At 40.2% G+C, this 17088-nt stretch overlaps 1 long non-coding RNA gene across 1 annotated transcript in view; it reads left to right on the top strand.

The window, feature by feature from the left end:
• LOC134761942 (uncharacterized) overlaps positions 1-2046 on the top strand; it is a 36641-nt gene extending 34595 nt beyond the window's left edge. The window contains exon 2 of the long non-coding RNA XR_010141170.1: positions 756-2046. This is a non-coding gene — a long non-coding RNA (uncharacterized LOC134761942). The remainder of the gene's footprint in view (positions 1-755) is intronic.
• The last annotated feature ends 15042 nt before the right edge of the window (positions 2047-17088 follow it).

The following is a 17088-nucleotide window of genomic DNA, read 5'->3' as shown; positions in this document are numbered from 1 at the left end:
AGGATCAGGAGTCATTTAAGTTTTAAAAAAAAATTTGTATTTTTAAAAAATTTTTTATTATTATTTTTTATTTCTATAGGTTATTGGGGAACAGGTAGTGTTTGGTTGCATGAGTAAGTTCTTTGGTGATGATTTGTGAGATTTTGATGCACCCATCACCCAAGCAGTATGCACTTCACCTAATTTGTGGTCTTTTATCCCTCACCTCCTGAGTCCCCCAAATCCACATGTTTTTCTTATGCCTTTGCATCCTCATAGCTTAGCTCCCACATATGAGTGAGAACATATGGTGCTTGGTTTTCCATTCCTAAGTTACTTCACTTAAAATAATAGTCTCTAATCTCATCCAGGTCGCTGTGAATGCCATTAATTCATTCTTTTTTATGGCTGAGTAGTATTCCATCTGAGTAGTATTCCACAGTTACTACTGAGTAGTATTCCACAGTTTCTTTATCCACTCATTGATTGATGGGTATTTGGGTTAGTTCCACGTTTTTGCAATTGCAAATTGTGCTGCTATAAACGTGTGTGCAAGTATCTTTTTCATATAATGACTTCATTTCCTCTGGGTAGATACCCACTGGTGGTACTGCTGGATCAAATGGTAGTTTTACTTTTAGTTCTTTAAGGAATCTCCACACTGTTTTCCATAATGGTTGTACTAGTTTACATTCCAGCAGCAGTGTAAAAGTGTTCCCTGTTCACCACATCCATGCCAACATCAATTTTTTTGTTTATTTTGGCCATTCTTACAGCCAGCTGATCTTCAACAAAGCAAACAAAAACATAAAGTGGGGAAAGGACACCCTATTCAACAAATGGTGCTGGGATAATTGACAAGCCACATGTAGGAGAATGAAACTGGATCCTTATCTCTCACCTTATATAAAAATCAACTCAAGATGGATCGAGGACTTAAATCTAAGACCTGAAACTATAAAAATTCTAGAAGACAACATTGGAAAAGCCCTTCTAGACATTGGCTTAGGCAAGGATTTCATGACCAAGAACTCAAAAGCAAATTTCATAAAAACAAAAATAAATAGCTGGGACTTAATTAAACTAAAGAGCTTTTGCACTGCAAAAGGAACAGTCTGCAGAGTAGACAGACAACCCACAGAGTGGGAGAAAGTCTTCACAATCTGTATATCTGACAAAGGACTAATATCCAGAATCTACAACAAACTCAAACAAATTAGCAAGAAAAAACAAACAATCCCATCAAAAACTGGGCTTAAGGACATGAATAGACAATTCTCAAAAGAGGGCATACAAATGGCCAACAAACATATGAAAAAATGCTCAACATCACTAATGATCAGGGAAATGCAAATATTTGTATTTTAAACAAAAAGGAATACATGCATAGTGAAAAGTAAGTCTTTTTCTACCCCAGGCCATCAAATCCCTAAACCTCTAGACTTCTAGAGCCTCTTCCCAGAGCAACCTGTCTTACTAGTTTCTTGTATAAGGAATCATATAAAGCTGATGAACCACATGAAAATGAATGCTTGCTTCTTATTGTCCACAGTATGAACTTTGATTTGCAGGCATTAACAGGAAGAGCAAGCGCAAATGGGACCATCTCTAGAAAACCCCTCCTTGGTTATCCCAGGCAGATGTTCTCAGTGCCTCCCAAGCTCCTTCACGGCTTAAAAAAGTTGTACTGAAATCCATAACATAAAAGTTAATATTTTAATTGTTTTTAAAATGTACAGTTTAGTGGCATTATGTATGTTCACACTGCATAGCCACCACCACCATCCATTTCCAGAATGTTTTCGTCATCTGAAACAGAAATCCTTTACTCATGAAACAATAGCTCCATATCCCCTGTCCCTCATAGCCCCTGCTAATGATTCTTCTACTTTATTTCTCCATAAATGTGACTATTCTAGGGATCTCATGTAAGTGGAATAATACAATATTTGTCCTTTTGGGCCTAGCTTAATTAACTTGGCATAATGTCCACAAGCTTCATCTATGTTGTAACATGTGTCAGAATTTCCTTCTGGCTGAATAAAATTTATTGTTATGTATACACCACATTTTGTTGATCCATTCATCTATCAATGGACATTTGAATTGTTTCCACCTTTTGGCTATTGTGAATAAAGCTGCTATGAACATTGGTGTACAAGTATCTGTTAGAGTTTCTGCTTTAAATTCTTTTGTTTCCTTTGTGTCTTTTTATAACATACTATTATTTATTGTAGTTGATGAGTGGATGCACACATGCTTTAAATTCCCTATTAAATTTTAACCCCTTGAGAGCAGGGCCCTTGATTGTTTTTTTCACTCCCACAGTCATACATTTGTCCATTCAACAACTCTTTATTGAGCATTGCTGAGTACGAGGCACTATGCTAGACTTTGGGGATACAGGGTGTAATGATGAATGTGACCTGTATCCTCTAGCAGCATAGGTCTAGTGAGGTACATTTTTATTTATCATTGTATCTGGTACAATGTCTTGTACATTGTAAATAGTCAACAAATGTTTGTTGACTTGTTGGTTGACTTATTGACTTCATGTATCTTCAGTGGTTCCTGAAGGTGTGATATCAATTATTGGATAGCAGTACAAATCTTTTGAACAAATGTAACAAATGTTAGAGTATGACTTTCTTGTTCCTTACTTTATTTATAGCAGATAGGATGGTGTCTATCATACAGTATGGGCTCAATAGTTTAAATAGTTTTAAAATGAAAGATGATGACATAATTTGCCATAGAGAATTCTGACAAGGGCCAGACATTAATGCTCATATATTATGAATGGAAAAACTGAGGCATTTAAGAAAATCCAGAAAAGTAGTGACCAAGTCAGGAATAAACCTGGGTTTATTAGCTTGCGACCTAATGCCTTGTGCCCTCCATCACACCAGTGCATAAAATTAGAACTGATATCCCACCTTTCTGCGAAAGATGTGAACTTTAATTAGGTGTAATCACACACAGTATGGAGAAGGTTTAAGGCCTTTAAATTTCCTAAAAATGAAAATGAATCAGATTCTAAAATAAGCTTGTTAAATGGTATTCTTAAATAAAAAAGATAGTAGCATATTGGTGAATTGCTTTTTCTGCTGTGAGAGGTGAAGTGTTGCTGTGCCGCCTGCTTGGGAAGACGAAGCTGTGTATAACTTTATACATCATTTCTCTGCTCATTCAGCTCAACCTCATTCCTGACTGTCCATGAATTGTTGAGGCTTTTTGTATCTTTTTGAGCAATCTGATTTAGAAATATTTAATCCTATGTTATATGAGCTAGAGTTTAAATCACTTTATTTCATTAAGAATTCTGACTAAATTTTTCATGAAGGAGAAGGTTGAGGTTTTAATTATTTATAAGTTTTTGGATTATTTGTGAATCTGAAGGCCAAGTTTTTCTTATAAATTTAAGGTATTTCAGTTTCAAAAACTATCCTGTATTTGAAATACATAAACTCATTTAATAAGCCTAAGTACATTGGGAAAGTGAGACAGTGGGGAAAAAAAGAAAAAAGAAAAAACAAAACCTAAGTACACCACAGATTGGAAACCCCAGGAGAGCATAGACTGAATTCACACTCAAGCTTAGCTGCTCAAATCCTGAAACTGTCATTGGTCCACTGAAGGTACAGGAGTCAGAGGACCTTAATTCATAAGGCAAAGGATTGTGTATATAGATATAAGGAGTTTGACATTTTAAGAAGAGTGAATTGAGTAGAAATTCTCCAGAGGAACTTAAAGAGAACAGAGTGGACTCTCCCATTCTACCAGTTCTGGCCCCAAAGTTATAAAGGGCTTGGATACAAAGGTCAGACTTGTTATCTTGTTGATGATCAGATTTTCTAAATAATGAAATATGTTTTTGCCTTTATGACAACAGGAAATGCTCAGAAGCCTTCAGACTTGGCGTAATTTGTCATAAGAATGTAGCTATTACATTGATTTTGTTGTTGTCAAATTTGTGCATCCTCCATTGTACCTTTTTTTAGAGTCAGGAGGAGGAAGGTTACCTGGCCAAGTGGTGGCCCATGGTGTTACTTCTTTGTTACCAGCCTTACGTGATTTGGGTGAAATATGTGTAAGTGCGCATTGTGGTGGGAAGGGTCAGAGCAATCAGCAGGGGTCATATGGTGAAATCAAAGACAGGAAAATGGGTTTTGGCCAAAAGTTGTATTGGTGACTGACTCAGAATGTGTTGACTCCCCCTCTATGTTCTGGAGAATGACTGGAGCTCTCCCTCCAGTGGGCCATACTTTCTCCCTATCCAACCGTATGTAATGACAAAAAACCCTCCCTCTTAATAAGCTCCCCCTTGATCCAGCCAGGCAACTGTCAGTGCCCGTGAGAGTAAAGATTAGCAGTTCTTACTGTTTTGGTCACTTACATGTGTTCTTTGGCAGAGAGTTTGCTGTTTTGCAATACAGATGGAGAGAGGCAGTCAGAGGAGGAACTGAGGTTGGAGTCAGGAGAAAGATGCAGGCTGGCAAATCTAGGGTCAAATATTCTCTCCTGAATCTAAGACAGTGAACAAAAAGCAGACACCTTTGGTAGTTCTGGCCTCTAATAACATAAACAACTTATTTGCCCAGGTACTATGCCAAATGCTTTATAAGTAGCACCTCATTAAATTCTTACAATATGGCCGGGCGTGGTGGCTCACGCCTGTAATCCCAGCACTTTAGGAGGCTGAGGCAGGCAGATCGCTTGAGCTCAGGAGTTCAAGACCAGCTTGATCAACATGGCGAGCCTTGATTCTACAAAAAATCCAAAATTAGCCTGGTGTGGTGTTGCCTGCCTGTAGTCCCAGCTACTTGGGAGGCTGTAGTGGGAGGATCGCTTGAGCCCAGGAGGTTGAGGCTGCACTCCAGCCTGGGTGGCAGAGTAAGATCCTATAGCACCCCCCACAAAAAAAAATTTAAAAAATTCTTACAATACCCCATGAAGTAGGCATTATTCTTTATCTCCATGTTACAGATAAGAAAACCAAGATCTATGCTGTCTCAAATTCACAGAAAAAGAAAGTAAAAATATTTTTTAAAAAAGAAAACCAAGATCGACAAAGAGTAAGTAACTTTTCTAAGAATATGGAGCAAGAAAGGGGAGAAACCCAGGCTGCAGGCCCTGGACACTCCAGGCTGGTCCACTGTGATGGGCCTTGATTCAGCAGGCTCCATACTGCCCTCAGGAGCAGCACTGAAAAAATCACTCCCTTTTTCGAATACATGAAGCCAGCCATCACATCAGATGATGCCCTGCCTGAGGGCTCCCCTTGGCCTAACTCCTATTAGTAATACCCGTCTTAAATACTCCTCTTTTCCAGTAATGGTACCTTCTCTCACAATGAGCTTCAGTATTCATCAGAATGCTGCTTCCATCCTCCTCTACAATCTTCCGGTTAACAATGCTAGTCTAGACTATCCTTCTAGGAGAAGGAAGGGGAAGGAGGCAGGCAGAGGCTGTGGAGTCCCATGAAAGCTCCTGGAACACATGTGCCACACGAGGAAGATGCTGCCATCTGGACAACCTCATTAGCTTTCCAGCTGCCTCTGTGTGTATCTTTCTACGGACAGCAACTATGCAAATGTGATCTTTGTTTTAATGAGTGCATCAGGTGTATTTTGCTGTAACATATATGATTCACTGTGGTATTAAAGTAACAACTTGGGCCAGACAGCTCATGCCTGTAATCCCAGCACTTTGGAAGGGAGAGGCAGGTGGATCACTTGAGGTCAGGAGTTTGAGACCAGCCTGGCCAACGTGATGAAACCCCGTCTCTACTAAAAATACAAAAATTAGCCAGACGTGGTAGTGCACACCTGTAATCCCAGGACCAAGCAGAGGGGTGGGATGGGGACCATTATAACACCACTGTTCTGCAACGAAGGTGCTGCCTTATAAAACAGGCGGAATGAATGCAGGGGCTGCAGTAGAGGGGAGCCCTGTGTTGAGGAGGTAGGAGGAGATTAGATGGCACCAGAGGTCCCTTCCAAATTGCAGCATGTATAATTCTAAAAATAAAGTGCTGCTGGTATGATCTCCCTTCTTTATCAGTGGGTTGATACACTTCAACACCCAACCCCACCCCAACCTTTCCTTGGCTCCTCAGAGGCTCCCTCACTTCTTCAAACAGTTTGTAGCTGAATGACTAGAAAGTGATGAATTAATCAATGAACGAGTAATAAGCACAGTTGCCAAAAAAGACTTGGGAGAGGAAGGTGGCATTATCACCAGGATCATTTTATCCTATTCAAGGAGCTGTTTGAACCAAGATCTAATACTTTCAAAAACCATAATCATCTCCCATTTGGCCGAGGTTGTGAACTGGGAGAGAGTAAGCATGCTGTCATACCCAGGAAAGGCTCTGGTGAGTCTCTCCTTAGTTTTGAACGGATCTGCAGATCTTTTCTTTGAGCTGTGGCACCAAGCATAGTCTCTTGGACATAGAATGTGCTCTACAAATGTCTGTGATGATGAATAAGTACCCCAGGTCCTTGCAGGAAGGCAGTGTCCTGAATTCTGTGGTTTCCTAGCACAGAATCTAAGAACATAGTATAATAAAGCTCTAAGATTTGTTGGGCTTGTGAATCATGAAGGCTTGCCCTATACTCAACTGAAGTCTCCACCCAGGGGTGCTGCCCCTGAGATCCTGAGATGTAGAAATGCACTGGAGCTTTTTTTTTTAAGTGAAGTAGTTTGGGTCTTTATCAGAATCCTGCTCAGGCAGTCTTTCTTTTTGAGACGTAATTCATTCAAATGTTATTTCTGTGACTCTCCTTTATCTGAGATTCTTTTAGGGTAAAATGCTATATGCACATTTGGGTTAATTTTAAAAAATTTAAAAACTTCATTCTAATCTTGCTTTTGACTTCATTACTCCACTGAAAAAGTTAAGATCATCAGTGACCTCCAGTCACTTAATTCATTGTTGAACTCTCCGTCCAAAAAAAAAACTTCTCCTTAGCTTCTGTAACACTACATTTTGGTTTTCCTCTCACTTATGTGGCCTTTCCCTTCTCAGTTCCCTTTAAAGCTCGTGCTGCTATACTCAGTTGTTAATTGATGGAGCTCCTGAGAGCTTGGCTCCAGGGCCTCTTTTTTCCTAACTCCATACTTGCTCCATACCAGTGGCCTCAGTTTTCTTCCATATACCGATGACTGTTAAATTAACTCCAGCTCAGATTCCTTCTCTAAACTCCAGACCCATTTATTGCCTTGACATGACCATTTGAACATTTTAGAAGCACCTCTAGCTCAATTTGTCTAAAATTGAACCTGCAATCTTTCTCCTAAAACTCTCCTAAACTGGTTCTTTCCCAGTGTTTTCTATTCCAGCCAATGGCATGAGCAACCTGCCAGTTACTTGGGCCATCAACTTTGGAGGCATTCTTTTTTTTTTTTTTTTGAGATGGTGTCTCGCTGTCACCCAGGCTGGATGGAGTGCAGTGGCTCCACCACTGCAGAAGCTCCGCCTCCTGGGTTCATGCCATTCTCCTGCCTCAGCCTCCCGAGTAGCTGGGACTGCAGGCGCCCGCCACCACGCCTGACTAATTTTTTGTATTTTTAGTAGAGAGGTGGTTTCACCGTGTTAGCCAGGATGGTCTCAATCTCCTGACCTCGTGATCTGCCTGCCTCCGAGGTTGGAGTCAGGAGAAAGATGCAGGCAGGCAAATCTAGGGTCAAATATTCTCTTCAGCATTTAAGACATTTAAGGCCCGATATTCTCATCCCGGCCTCCCAAAGTGCTGGGATTACAGTCGTGAGCCATCACACCCAGCCTGGAGGCATTCTTGACAAATCCCTCTCCGTACCCTCCATTGCTAAGTCCTGCTGATTTTACCACCTTCTATGGTTTGAATGATGGTTGGTTGTCCCCACTCCAAATTCATGTGGAAACTTAATTCCCAGTGGAAGACTGTTAAGAGGTGTGGCTTTAAGGAGATGATTGAATCATGAGGGCTCTGCCCACATGAATAGAATTAGATGCCCTTATGAAAGGACTTGACAGAGGGAGTTTGCCTCTCTCTTGCCCTTCCATCCCTTCCACCCTGTGAGGACACAATATTCCTCCCCTGTGGAGGATACAGCAACAAAGCACCAACTTGGAAGTGGAGACCAGGCCATTGCCATACACTGAATCTGCTGGTGCCTAGATCTTGGACTCTCAGCTTCCAGAACTTTGAGAAATTTCTGTTTTTTATGAACCACCCAGACTCAGGTATTTTGTTATCACAGCACAAATGGACTAAGATGCCACCTAAATAAAATCCACCCTCTTATTTCCATCTTCATTGCCATCACCCTAGTCTAAGCACTTACCATTCATTACCTGGGCTACTGAAGTAGTGTACTGACTGGTCTCCATGTCTCTGCTCTGGTCTTCAATCCAAAGTGTTGGAGATCATAGCATATTACTTCCTTGCTTAAGTCATTCAGTGGGTTAAATCCTACTTCTCTTAGAGCAAATATCAGAATCTTTGACGAGACCTGCAGGGCATGGTCTTGCCCCTGCCTACTTGTCCAAAACTCATCTTGCTCATATTGCACTTCTTCCTCTGCTCCAGCTACACTGACCGGAGCCACACGCCCTCCTTTTTAGTTCAATCCTCACATATTACAGATGAAGCAATAGACAAAGGGATATGAAACGGTCTGCTGAAGGTCAAAGCAGACTCTTGTCTTCCAGGTAAGGGCTTTTTCTCTCATGCGGCCTGTGCTGCTTCAGTTTGTGTTATCGTATTTTGATGTGGCCAAGAGAGCCTCTACAAAAAGAAGGAAACAAATAGTGCGTGACTGCTTATTCAACTCTAATGAAATCATTAATTTGATTTAATTGAGACCTTTTAAGAAATCCAGGATATAGTCAGAGTCTGGTGAAGCTAATAATAATAGTGTCTTTCTTTGGGTGAAAAGTCTTTAGAAAATCTTCAGTCCATGAAATCATATTTGAAAAATGCTCATGTATTATCCTTGGCTAATGATAGGATGATAATGTGAAATAAAGATTAAAGGTCAGTTGTCAAATGTAGCTGTTAGCCAAAAAGTCTTCCTGACAGTGTTTCCTGAAACCTTTTGAGCCCTGACATGGCTGATGAACAGAGTGAGAGCTGTGAATCATCAGAGCCTCTCAGCCGACAATGGCTTTCTTGGGTAGCAGCCTGAATGTGTTCAAGTCCCGAGTTGTCTGCTGTTCCTTTGTTAAACTGCTTCAGAGTGTACTTTGTCACTCTGTTATTGATGGTAGGCCCAAATGACAGTGTTCAATTGTGAAAAGCTTTGGGGGCTATTATGGGAAAGTGCTTATTTCATACATTAATTCCCTTCACTGCCATGGAGTCCCAAGTTAGTGTTTTCACTGAATAGGGAAGATAGGAATAACGTATAAGCCTATCTTGAGGTGGGAAGTGATGGAGTGATCATTGTCAGGAGCGTAATGGCTGTCATATTGTGAAGAGCTGTGCTACATTTGCTGAGTCCACAGTTAGGCATTAAAGAGAAAAGCCTTTTCAGTCTCTTTATCCTCCAGGACTTAAAAAAGTTCTAGAGTTTTAGAAACAAGCATTAGAAATGGCCCATCCAAAGTATTTTTCAAGTTTACCCAAGATTACCGTGGCAACTAAATTACTGCATGACTACAGGAAGTGCATTTAATGACATTTTTTCAGCTTGCGAACAAATTGCTCTTATTAAAGAGGAAATGCTAGGGGCTGAGACCATCGTGCTTTTTGTAAAGGAAGAGAATGAACCTTCTCTGGAGGTGGTGTATACTCTTAACAATATGAAGGAAGTGTGTTAAGAGCCTCTCCACGCATCTCACGTAAGTGCCTCGTGACACTGCAAGATTAAGATTGTTCCATGGGACACAACTGCTCCCTGCACAAGAAAGTCAGAAAGGCAGAGTTTTACTACAGGTCCAGTTTTGGGATGATCTGGTGATAGCTTCCTTTTTACATACGTTTTTGTGTCCACCTACATTGTGGGCATTAAATTTCATGTCCTACATGAACAGACACTTCTCAAAAGAAGACATTTATGCAGCCAAAAAACACATGAAAAAATGCTCAACATCACTGGCCATCAGAGAAATGCAAATCAAAACCACAATGAGATACCATCTCACACCAGTTAGAATGGCAATCATTAAAAAGTCAGGAAACAACAGGTGCTGGAGAGGATGTGGAGAAATAGGAACACTTTTACACTGTTGGTGGGACTGTAAACTAGTTCAACCCTTGTGGAAGTCAGTGTGGCGATTCCTCAGGGATCTAGAACTAGAAATTCCATTTGACCCAGCCATCCCATTACTGGGTATATACCCAAAGGACGATAAATCATGCTGCTATAAAGACACATGCACACATATGTTTATTGCAGCATTATTCACAATAGCAAAGACTTGGAACCAACCCAAATGTCCAACAATGATAGACTGGATTAAGAAAATGTGGCACATATACACCATGGAATACTATGCAGCCATAAAAAATGATGAGTTCGTGTCCTTTGTAGGGACATGGATGAAATTGGAAATCATCATTCTCAGTAAACTATCGCAAGAACAAAAAACCAAACACCGCATATTCTCACTCATAGGTGGGAACTGAACAATGAAAACACATGGACACAGGAAGGGGAACATCAGACTTCAGGGACTGTTGTGGGGTGGGGGGAGGGGGGAGGGATAGCATTGGGAGATATACCTAATGCTAGATGACGAGTTGGTGGGTGCAGCACACCAGCATGGCACATGTATACATATGTAACTTACCTGCACGTTGCGCACATGTACCATAGAGCCTAAAGTATAATAATAATAATAGTAATAATAATAATAAAAAAAAACACACCAAAAAAAAAAATAAATAAATTTCATGTCCTACTGGGTGATTCTTTTCGTGATTTGAGAATGAAAGCAGGAACCACAGTCAAGCCTTATTATACCTTTTTAGGAGGATGATATTGATCTTCCAGGATTTCACATGAAGTTTTATAAAAGAAGCTTTTTCTTTGTCATTTATGTATGTATTAGTTAATTTAATTTTATTATTTTTGAGGCAGTATCTCACTCTGTCACCCAGGCTGGAGTGCAGTGGTGTGATCTTGGTTCACTGCAACCTCTGCCTCTAGGGCTCAGGCCATACTCCCACCTCAGCCCCCTGAGTAGCTGGGACTTTAGGAACATGCCATGTGTGCCACAATGCTCAGCTGATCTCTTTTGTATTTTCTCATAGAGATGGAGTTTTGCCATGTTGCCCAGGTTGGTCTTGAATTACTGGGCTCAGGTGATCCACTGGCCTTGGCCTCCCAAAGTGTTGAGATTACAGGCATGAACCACTGCACCCAGCCCGTGTGTGTGTTCTTAGAAAACAGCTGTTTCCTTATGATGTACAGATAACATTTATTATTACAGCACACTAATCCTTGGTGAAGAAAATAGGAACAACACTATTTGAAGTTAAGGTTTTGCTTGAGGCCAAGAGTTTGAGACCAGCCTGGGCAACATAGCTACAAGAAAATAGAAAAAATTAGCTGGGCATTGTGGTGCACACCTGTAGTCCTAGCTACTTGGGAGGCTGAGGCGGGAGGATCACTTGAGCCTAGGAGTTCAAGGCTGCAGTGAGCTATGATTATGCCACTGTACTCCAGCCTGGGCAATAGAGTGAGAACCTGTTTCAAAAAAAAAAAAAAATCTAGGTTTTGTTTTAGTTTCTAAATTAAAGTGTTTATAGCAGGTGCAGGTGTATATCATTTCAACCTAGATCACCGTTTCTACTAAAAATACAAAAACTAGCTGGGCATGGTGCCACATGCCTGTAATTCCAGCTACTCAGGAGGCTGAGGCAGGAAAATCACTTGAACTCAGGAGGCAGAGGTTACAGTGAGCTGAGATCGCACCATTGCACTCCAGCCTGGGCGATATAGCGAGACAGTTCCCCCCAACCCCCACCAAAAAAAAGTTATTTCTTTTATTAAATGAAAAGCTGCTACCATAAAACTTTTACCCATAGATCCTGGCTTCACTCTCTGGATCAACAAGAGTACAATATGCCAACAATGGCAAAAATAATAGTCTTCCAATTGACAATGTAAGTGCCACTGGGTTAGAAGTGAAAGACTTGCACAGAATGGGGTCAGATTAATCCAGAAGGGATTTGGGCTTTGTTTGGGCTATATGCTGAAGTAGCTGAGGACCTTGCTATGGGCTGATGACATCCTCTCAATTTTTCCCCAAATGAGAACCATCTTTGGCTCGTTTAGTTTGTAAGAGAAAAGAGCATTTTGCCTAGGGAACATTGGACAGGGTTTGGGACTGGGAGATACAGATTTTGGTTTTCAGATTTTCCAACCTTGAAGTGAATGTTAAATTGATGGACACATCCTCAGAGAGACTTCACGGGGTGGAGGAGCATTGGAGGATCTCAGGGTAGTTATGGAAGTCCCCACTGCTATGAAACTCACTACCTCCTGTGGCAGCAAGTTAGATTTTGAGCTCCTCATTGAACAATTCTTCCTATGGTGAGTTTAAAAAAAAAAAAAACTGTCTCCCTGATAGTAGTTCTTTCATCTGTGTAACAACCTTCAAATATTTGAGCATGGCAACCCCATGTGATTTTTAAGGTGACTCTTCTCACCGCTAATTCTTCTGAGTTCTATTACTTTTTATATGAAATAAAAAAAATTCATTGTTCTTTGTACTTAAAGATATCCACTGTACTTAAAAATGCTTAGACTATTTTTTGAAAACCTTACTACCTTTGCTAGACATTGTGTTTAGCACTCTACCTTTAGAGTACAGTAAATATCACTAGGAATTTTTTATTTAATTCTCACAACAATAGCAGGAGATATGCATTATTAATATCTCTGCTTGGCAGACATGAAAGCTCAGGCTTGGAGTGGTGAACCAACATGCTGAATTGCTGGAGCTGATATTCCGATTTCCATCTTTCAAACTCTGAATTCCATGGTTTTAATCACCATAATATATTTGTTCTAAATTGTCTATGAGCTTATTAAAGGGCCTTATCTGGAGCCAAATACATGACTCTAAGTATGATTCCATCTGCATGGAGCAGAGTAGAACTCCCTTTGTTTTGGAGACTGTGTTTCTGTCAGTGTATCCAAGATCTCATTAGTTTTTTGGCAAGTACATCGTACTATTGACAATCAAACAATCCCTGGGTCCTTAAAATACGTGCTCTTATCAGGATATGTCTTCCCAACTATATTTATATGGTTTATTTTTAGGACATAAGTGTAGGAGTTTGCAGTTATATTTATGAATTTTTATCTTACTATGGTTGGCATGTAATTTAGGATCTCAATTCTGGCACCCAGCCCAATTAGTTTTCTTCTGGGCTTCCTATCATAGGTCAGTGATCCTTGAAGTTTTGGTGGTAAATTTTTGATTGTGTTTTCATTTTAATGACAATCGAAGAAATATGATATAAACATTTGTAATTTTGACTAATTTGTATGGCTATTTTATTACCAAATACAGATGCACAATTTCAGAGCCTCCCTTTGTGCTAATACTTTGTTATAACCTGATTAGGGTAGAATAGATGAAAACAATGCACCAGTGATGAATTTCACTCCAGAAAAAGGTCATATGCAATCATGGTGTACTGAGCAAATGCAGTTTTCCCAGTAGTAGGAATACAGTGTGTAAACTGAATCATCATACAGATGGTAGTACAGGTTGAGCATCCCAAATTTGAAAGTCTAAAATCTGAAATGCTCCAAAATCTGAAACGTTTAGAACACTGGCATAATGCTCAAGGATAATGGTCATTGGAGCTTTTAGATTTTGAATTTTTGGATTTGGGATGCTCAACTCGTGTAATGCAAATATCCCCAAATCCAGAAAACTCTGAAATCCAGAACAGTTCTGGTCCCAAGCATTTTGGATAAGGGATACACAACCTGTATAAATATAGACCTTGTGTCATAGCTCAGTATCATATTCATATTAGCTATTTGGTTTCAGCAAAATGTCATGTATTACATTACACTAATTCAATTTGCATTTTATTGGGTTTGGTAATAATAAAAGTAACAAACTCTGTGGCTTACATTAACTGAGTACTCAATACTTTACATGTATTATTTAATCTCGAAGGAATCTGTGTGATAGGAATTATTATAATTTCTGTTTCACAGATGGGGAAACCAAGACCTGGGAGTTTAAGTAACATTCAAAAAGACACAATTAATAAATTGTAGCAGTAGAGTCTGAACTCAGACATTCTGATTTTAGTGCCCAATTTCTTACCTATTGTGTTTTATTTATTTTGTAAATTTATTTTGTTTTTATACTTTTACAATAGCCAGAAACATAAGCTACATAAAGCTAGTTTTGCATTTGTATATATTTAATTAATGTATGATAAAAACTATTTTAGTTTTGGCGTTAACAATTTTTTTTCAAAAGAAGTCATTACATATATTTGATAAACTCTGTCAAGGACAAATTTAATCAAAATCCCTCTGTGACAAACAGAGCTCAATGCATGAGACTTGGGTGGGGTTGGGAATTGGGGTCGTGTGCTGGGGAGAAGGGGCACTGGCTGTGGTTGCAGGCTATGTTTATTAACTGAGCTATGACCTGCCTAAGGCCAGAACTGTGACCAAGAATATATATGTCATAATCCATATGACAAATGCTTAGCAATAATCTTTTCCAAAAATCTTCAACATATCAGACAATATGTTAGTTCCATTCTCCTCCCTTGCCTCCCCAAGGCCTCTCTCCGATGTTCTGTGTCCTCCTGCTATATAGTAGAGAATGGAAGCTGAGAATCAGCCAGTCCGTCCAGGGTTTAAATATACCTGCCTGTTTTCAGCCTCATTCCTCATTCTGGCTTTAAAGTGCTGTGTTTCTCAGGGGCTGTGCAACGCACAAAGTTCTTTTCTGGGCTGAATTCCCTTTTTACAGGCACGAAGGCTTGAACATTGTCCACTCACTTAAGACAGTTATCTTCTACCTGATTTCCATATTTCCAAAATATGTTGAAACCTCTCATCTGCTACTGTCTTCTCTCCCATTCTCTTTCCATCTGGTTGGATACCATTTTAATACTTCTAAAAAATTTATGTCATCCATGTTTTGTATTGTGGTGCATTATCTCTAGTGTTAATATTTGATTCTTGACCCTCAAGGTCAAGCCATGAAGCATTACCCTGTTTCTCATGAAAGAATCTCTGTGGGTATGAACTCCTGATGGCGAACAGAGCCAGCTGTGGGCTCCTTGACAGAGAGGAGAGAGAAATAAGAAGTGACTTGTGGAAATACTCCTGGTGAGCCATCAAGAATAGATACCAGCCCTTTCAGCAGTTATTTCCCTATTTGCATTATTAGTATAAATATTAGAAATGTGGAATCCAAAAGATGCATGTGTATGAAAGGATACGAATTTTTGAGGTTGCGTTAATGTACATAGATCAATGCCCAAGTATCAGATTGATTAGAATTTGGGAGGCCCTGTTGGTGCTTACCTAGGAGCTTGTGATATTAGGGAAACTCTCTGGGAACTTCTGGGGCTCCCCTCCTCTTTATAGCTTTCGTTTGTGAGGTGTTTATATTGTAAGAAAGAAGAGTGAGATAAATTCACTGTTGTTTCCTATGTGTACTAGCATTTTTCCACAGAAAAGTTAAAAGTTTCAAGTTACTTGAGTAAAGACATTCAGTATGCAATCAGCCATTTAGAGTGAGCAGAAACATTACAACTTGTCAGCCAGCCTACATTTAGTCCACGCTTTAAGCTGTGGGTAGCATAAGATGAACAGAAGAAGAGAAAAGCAAATGGATTGGTGTGTCATTTATGGATTTAAGAATAATGGGTAGGTATATTTCAGGATATTCAAAATGCAGAAAACTATATTTTTGGGGTTGATATTGGTGTAGAGATTAGCCAAGATTTCAGGTATTTTTTTCCTCCTTCCAGAATTTGGCCAAATCATGCCACAAGTTGCTTATGCTAACGGTTCTAATACATGCCTGGTATAAGCAGAGGCAGAAAATTATCGGCTAAGATGAGGCTTTAGAGCAGAGGTGTCCAGTCTTTTGGCTTCCCTGGGCCACATCGGAAGAATTTTCTTGGGCCACACATCATATACACTAACATTAACGATAGCTGATGAGCTAAAAAAAAATCGCAAAAAAAAATCTCATAATGTTTTAAGAAAGTCTATGAATTTGTGTTGGGCCGCATTCAAAGCCGTCCTGGGCCGCATTCAAAGCCGTCCTGGGCCGCTTGTGGCCCGCAGGCTGTGGAATGGACAAGCTTGCTTTAGAATGATTTGTGGATTTCTTTCTGTCTGTTCTATCTGGGAAGACATTACAGAGCTCAGAGTGAGGGCTGTGAAGTCAGATGACTGGTTCCAATTCTGATGTTGTGGGCTGGGGTCTCCGGATGGAGTTCATTCTGCAGGGTATTATAAGGATCAACCTTTGTGGACAGGAGAGGAAAGAAGCAGATTTGGACAGAGAGAGGAGCAGAAGATTCAGCAAAGCTTCAGGTCACTCCGTGGGGAGTGTAAAACCCATTTTAACTGTTCTCCAGAGAGCCCCAAAGGTCAGACCTTTATATCTCTGCTGTAATCAGCCATCTGTTTGGGCTGTCCTGGGAATGGTGTGCTCTTGGGCAAGTCTCTCTGCATCTGAGGGAGACCCTGAATGAGCTGACAGCTGGAGGCTGTTGCTGCCAGAACTCCCCAAAGATGGCACAAGTCCTTCCTCCAAGTGGGGGCTGGGTGGTGCATTTCCATGTCTACCACATCTGGGTCCCTTTTTAGAAGCTATGTAACCTTGGGCACGGTGGGGTCTCAGTGTCCTCATCTATAAAATGGGAATAATAAGCCTATCTCATAAAGTTTTGTCAGGATTTTGTGAATTATTACAAAGTTCTTAGAACTATGCCAGGCACATAGTAAGCATACAGTAAATGTTAGCTATTATTCTATTTAGGTAATTTCCCCTTCAGCCCACAGTAGCCAGGCTAATGGAGAAAGTTTGTAGCATTGTCAGACTTTGCAAGATACAGTTCACACTCTGAGGAGAAGGTCATGACAGCCCTTTTTAAAAGAAATAATAATTGG

Source organism: Pongo abelii, chromosome 7 (assembly GCF_028885655.2).
Source record: "Pongo abelii isolate AG06213 chromosome 7, NHGRI_mPonAbe1-v2.0_pri, whole genome shotgun sequence".
NCBI classification, from domain to species: Eukaryota; Metazoa; Chordata; class Mammalia; order Primates; family Hominidae; genus Pongo; species Pongo abelii.
This window is presented reverse-complemented; position numbering and strand designations above follow the sequence as displayed.